We start from the raw sequence: 6,000 nt of genomic DNA on the forward strand, positions 1-6,000 counted from the left end.
ACCTGCACAAAATGGGGCTTTTATTTTGTTTTTAATATTAATGAGGAGCTATGCATATAAAAGCCATCCTGCTTTATCTGGTGTGATAGGATCGTACATTAGTCTTAAACATTCATTGTTATGAATGTTTAACATTCTTGCATGCTAATCTGTCGGTACAGACTACCACGGGTAGTATTGCTTTGAGAGGCATGCTCCAAATGATACTGTTTTGATTTTCTCTGAGGCATTTGAACAAATATTCAGGGAGAAATCAAAGTTCTCTCCACTTTAGCCAGTCAGTGGGCAGCTACCTTGATCTGTACATTGGACCTCCAGTCCATTGTCAGGTGGGCTTGTCCTTGTGACGGAATGGCATCTTATGATTCACACTCCAGGTATTGTTCCCATATTAACAAAGTTCAATAACAACTCTGGGATATCCCAGTCCTTTAAAGCAGCCTTTCCCAACCTCGGGTCCCCAGATGTTATTGGATTTCAACTCCCAGCATTCCTGACCATCGATCATGCTTGCTGGATATGTTGGGGTTTTAGTCCAACAACATCTGAGGACCCAAGGCTGGGAAAGGCTACTTTAAAGCACGATGGGGGAACTGAGAGAGAAAACCAGAATTTGTACAATTTCCAGAGGGTAGCCATGTTAGTCTATTGCAGCAAAAGCCACAACAAATATTGTGGCCCTAGGGACTAAAGCATTTATTCTGGCATAAGCTTTCATGGACTCTAGCCCGCAACTTGCATCTGATGAAGTGAGCTATAGTCCATGGAAGCTTATGCAAAAATAAATGTGTTAGTCTTCAGTATGCCACAAGTCTCTTTGTAGAATTTGTACAGACATTCCCATAGGGGCAGTTAATGCCCTCATCCTAGATTCAGTATTAGTGCTCCCATAGCAATGCGTCCTGGAGTAGAGATGCTCCAGGGCTTCTGGGCATTTCTTTTCTGCAGACACTTTTGGAATGAAACACTTTATTTCACTCTTGGTCAAAGGTGGGCAGAAGGTAGATCTCCAGATATTTTAGACTTCAGCTCCCAGAAGCCCAAGGGCATGGCTAGGTCCCAGGGACCAAATCTGTTTTCCAGGGCCCCAGATCTATTCCTCAGAGCCCTAAGTGTCCATTGGCACCAATGGAAAGGTTTCTTTCTCCACTTAATTGCTAGGTGTGTGGGTGGGTGGCAGGGATTTCCAGAGTGATCATAGTTGCCCCCCCCCCAAAAAAAACTCACCTCTGCATGGCAGTTACACTTAGGAAGAAAGCCTTTCCTTGGTGCCAGTGGCAAGACTGAGCCCTGAACCTTTGACATGCCTGGCAATGCCCCGGCAGAAGTCCTTGCCAGGGAGTTGAAGTCCAAAACGTCTGGAGATCCACCTTCTGCCCACCCCTGATTTAGGTGAATCTGATACGGGATTTAAGGCACATGCTCATGGTGTTCGACATTGAACTGCTTTTCCAGGCCAAGTGCAGAAGGCAGGATGACTGATTAAGGAAGCCTGGGAAAAGATCAGTATTGTCGGAAAGGCAGGAGGCAGGAAAGGGTTATTCCTGGGTAGCAAGGGCATTATACAAATGTTCTCAATCTGTGCCACTTTAGGTCAGCTCAGGAAGACCTGACTTGACACCACTGGGGAATGGATGGAAAGATTAATCTGTGAATTATACAGGAGACCAGAGAACATCAGAGATAGATGGAGGTGTCCCCATGACCTTAAGTTGGAAAGAACACAAAGCAATGCAAATTACACTTTGCCCTTTCTGCGTTATGATCAGACATGGGATAAAACTGTTCTACTGCTTTCTGTAAATTAAGCGGGGACATTTCTCTCCACACCATGATTGTACCAGGAGTGGATAGCTAACCTCTTGGCCCTGGCTGAAATGGGCATTCTTCATTTTTGTTGTCAAGATGTCTAAAATGGTACAGTGGTTTCTGAAGCACAGAGCAGCCTCCTCTAAATTACACACCCTTTGCTTCATGATTTACTTTCAGTACAAACCCACTTTTTGTTGTGTGCTGTCATCATGAGCTCCTCTCAATAAACAGAATGATAGAAAAGGTATTTCTATTAAGCTGCAAGGCATGAAGCTTCAACATCAGGTCAGTAGGTTCCATACTTGGAATCGTTAACATTTACTTCCTGCTTTACGGTCCTGAGTAGAGAGACAAAGAGACTGATGTAACAGTTTCAGGAAATATTCTGACTGGTTTTCTTAATATGAGTTGCCACAATTGCTTGAGTGTGAAAAACAGAATGTTGCTAAGTGTTTGTTTTACCTTGGTTTTGGGCCTTCATTAGAACTCTTTTTTCCAGCTCTTATTGACTGCGAAATGTATTTGGCGTAATAGAAAACAAAGCATTTAGTGGGACAGGAGTAGCTACCCACTACTGTGGGTGTGCTAAGGTATGTTAGTGTCCAACAAGTTCAGACATTTGCAGGTACTTCTTTTCAAGGAGGGCAGCATGTTTCAGTGTTATTTTTACTTAAATATTGAAAGCAACACCTGTGTGTGTGAGAGGGGTGGGTGGGGAGGTTTCATAGGTAACCCAAGATACAACTCCAAATTTGGTGCAGCTCCACATTTGCTTTCCTTTGTTATTGGAATAAATAAAGCCACTTCCTGCTTTTTCCCCACACCTTTCTTTTGTGTCCTAGGGAAGTAAAAAAAAAAGGGGGGGGTCGATGACCTTCTTTCTGCTATATGAAGGGATCCTTCACCTTACGATTTCTGTGTCAACTTAGAAATGTTTTCTGCTTTATGAAGACCAGTTATTTAAAGCTCTTTGAAACTGGACTATGCACCAAACAAGAATATGTTTCTGTGTATTTAACAGTGATTTGTTTCTTTAAAAGATATTTTCTGCATCTGCTTTGGAACTGCTTGTATCATGACAAAGCTGGAACCTATTTTGCTGCAGCAGACCTTCGTCAAAATAATCGTTAATATTTTCTGTTTTGGGCAATGTTAAAAAGCACTTGTACCATATTCTTTGGCACAATTGGAGTGCGCTGAGACATCATATTACCCTGTCTTTCCTGATAAGGTAGAAAAACAAGCGAATTAACTTCCTCCATGATGTGGAAGGTGGAGCAGCAATACCGCTGCCATGCCAGTCATCTTTGCAGTTTCAGGATCGGAATCTTCTTGTCATCATGCTTATTGTCTTGAATCTGGCTGCTTTGCTCTGCTCTTCACTGCCATGGGGTTGCCACTGTTGTCCCCGTTTGCATTGATCAGTTAATAAAAGAAATGCCATGCAGATCCAAAATGAGTTTTTTAATACTGCCAATGTGCAGGGTTTTCCCTTCCCCATCCCCCACAGTACTGTGTTGTGATTTCACAGGATTCTTGCACTGGTGGGTTTGCCACCTGCTATCTCTGTAAATGGGGTGCACTTTACAGTTGCATTTGTTACTATGGTAAATACTGGCTATTTAAATGTGATTGGTGTCTTCATTAGAAATACAGCAGAACTTGTCTTTCAGTGTATTTAAAAAAGGAGAAGCAATGACTCAAAATATATAGCACAAGTATTAGCTGTTGCATAAAAGCATCAAAAGGTGAACTATTTTTTTCAATATAAAGAGAAATATTTGCTGTGACTTACCAAACTGACCTCCCAGCAATTCTCTTTAGGGGCACCTGAGGCTTAATTGTTGCTTTTAGTTACTAAGTAACACACATCTCCACTGAAATAGGAGCTGCTTTGTCTTAGTTAGAATTTGGTAGGGTGCAATTCCTTTTGCATTTGCTCTCAGTTTAGATCTTGGTTGGTCATTGTGTCCGCTCCTAAAATACAATGCGACAGAGCATAACATAATTTCTTTCACTGTCCTTTCTGCAGTTTAAATGCCTTTTCCAAGTGAGTTTTTTTCTACTCAGGAAAATATGATAGAATGGCTAACACCACAACCCTGAGGGTTCCCATATGTGTTAAAAAGAAAGGCCATGCAAAAATAGTGTATCTACCCCCTTACAGACACGCACACACATAGAATCATAGAATAGTAGGGTTGGAAGGGGCCTACAAGGCCATCGAGTCCAACCCCCTGCTCAGTGCAGGAATCCAAGTCAGAGCATCCCTGACAGGGACACATACACACTCTCAATATCTAAGCTGGAGTTTCAGAACCATTTTTATCCACAAAGTCAAACACACCAAATAAATCAGCTCCTTGAGTCCATCAACATTTTTGCTTTGAATGTATGCTGGTTTTACCAAAGCCCACCTCGTGATGTTATTCTGACATGGCAGAAAAGCTTTTTTTGTTTACTGGAAGACACACTCTAGATGCTGGCTTATGGTGAGTCATGACTCTTGAAGCTGTGCCAGTTAGTTCTCTGGTTCTGAGGGCCAAACTAAACAGGACACCTAAGCAGCTTCTGGATTATACAGAGGGCGGTTTTAACTCCCTACCAAGTTCCTGACAAAAACTGCCTTTTTGAAGCTGCCGATAGAGGCTTTCTGTGAAATGCAAGTAGCAGCTTCAGAGAAGCAATTGATGGAAGCTCATGGCAAGGAAAGAAGAGAAAGTTAAACTTCCCCTCCCCACCCTCCATGGTCTCCCACCTCCTTTTTACATAACAAAAAATGTGCATGTTAATTGCATTTGCATAATTAATATGTCTAGTTTGGCCCTGAATGAGCTCACTAGACTTAAAGGTCTAGTCACATAGGTGGCTAGAAATGTGATGCTGTCACCTAGGATTTTGAAATAATTAGTCCAAGCTAACTCCTAAAAAGAATTGCTATCAGGTCCTAAAAACGGGATTGAAATCTGAATACATTTCAAGCTCTGCTTGGCTTCAGGGGAGACAGCTGTCAGTTTTGTGCATGACCCTAATGCTGTTTGTAAGAAATGTTCTTATAGGACAAGACCTTTTTTTTAAGAATCTCACAAATATAGATTTTATATGAGAGTGGCTGAAGATAAGCATTCCTTTGCAGTTTCAAAGATGCAGAGACAGATGCAGAGAATTTGGTAAGGAGAACATTTCTTTCAAATGCTAAGCCTGTAGGGTTTTTTTTTAATGTATTTATTTTTACAAGCTTTAGAGAATAGACTGTAGAGAAAGGGAACAAGCCTGTGCATATCCTGAAAACCCAAGTCACTGAGCTGGCCTTGGGCAGCGTTAACAAATTGCTACTATTCCAGAACCACACAAAACGTCATCTAGTCAAAACCAAAGTGCCAGCTTCTCTGCGCCTTACATAAAGTAATGAACATCACTGCGTGCCTAAAAATTCTTCTCCTTCTCTGCTTAAGGTGGCCCCTTGAAAACTCTTGGATGGCAGGCTGTGTCCCTCCAACACGCACACGCACACGCCCTCTGCTTAGATACACTGGGACTTTCAACATCTTCATTTATCAGAGTTCAGGTTTTAAAAAGGGCTTAGTGGGGGCAAGTACTATTGCATCTCCTTTGACATGTTAGATGCCTTCATTCAATTTATGGTTGCTGTGAAAAGGGAAGGAGGAACTTGGGGCACAAGCACAAAGGGGTGGAAAACCTGAACGATTGCCCCCCACCCCTGCCGAATTACTTGAATATAATTGCTGGATAATTAGTTCTCCCCTAGCAAGAAAAAATCATATTAAGGGCTGAAATTACATAGTAGGCTATTTTGTGTGCAGCTGTTGAAGATGGCTGAATTACTAGAGAACCTCAACCTAGTATTGTCAAACCACTATACCAGACTAGGCTCCTCACTGCAAATCAATCCCTGTAGTCCTTTTCTTCCTGGCAATCACTTGGAGTTGCTCTCATAATGGCTTTTCCATTAGAAAGGCAGGCACTGCTGGCCTAGGGCTGCTTCTGTGTTGTTTAGTTTGAGCGTGCACATGAGAAGCTACTGAGAATGAAATGAGGTTTTGCACTTTTACACTTGCTTTGAAGTGAAAAAGAGAGATGATGCTTTTCTGCTGGCTGCTACCATACTGGTTTTATGAGAGAGGTGGGGCAGTTCAGCTTTGTTCTGCCTGGACTTCCACCAAACCC

This window comes from Heloderma suspectum, chromosome 5, assembly GCF_057233095.1.
Source record: "Heloderma suspectum isolate Gila_16-S chromosome 5, 16-S_ref, whole genome shotgun sequence".
Classification (NCBI taxonomy): domain Eukaryota; kingdom Metazoa; phylum Chordata; class Lepidosauria; order Squamata; family Helodermatidae; genus Heloderma; species Heloderma suspectum.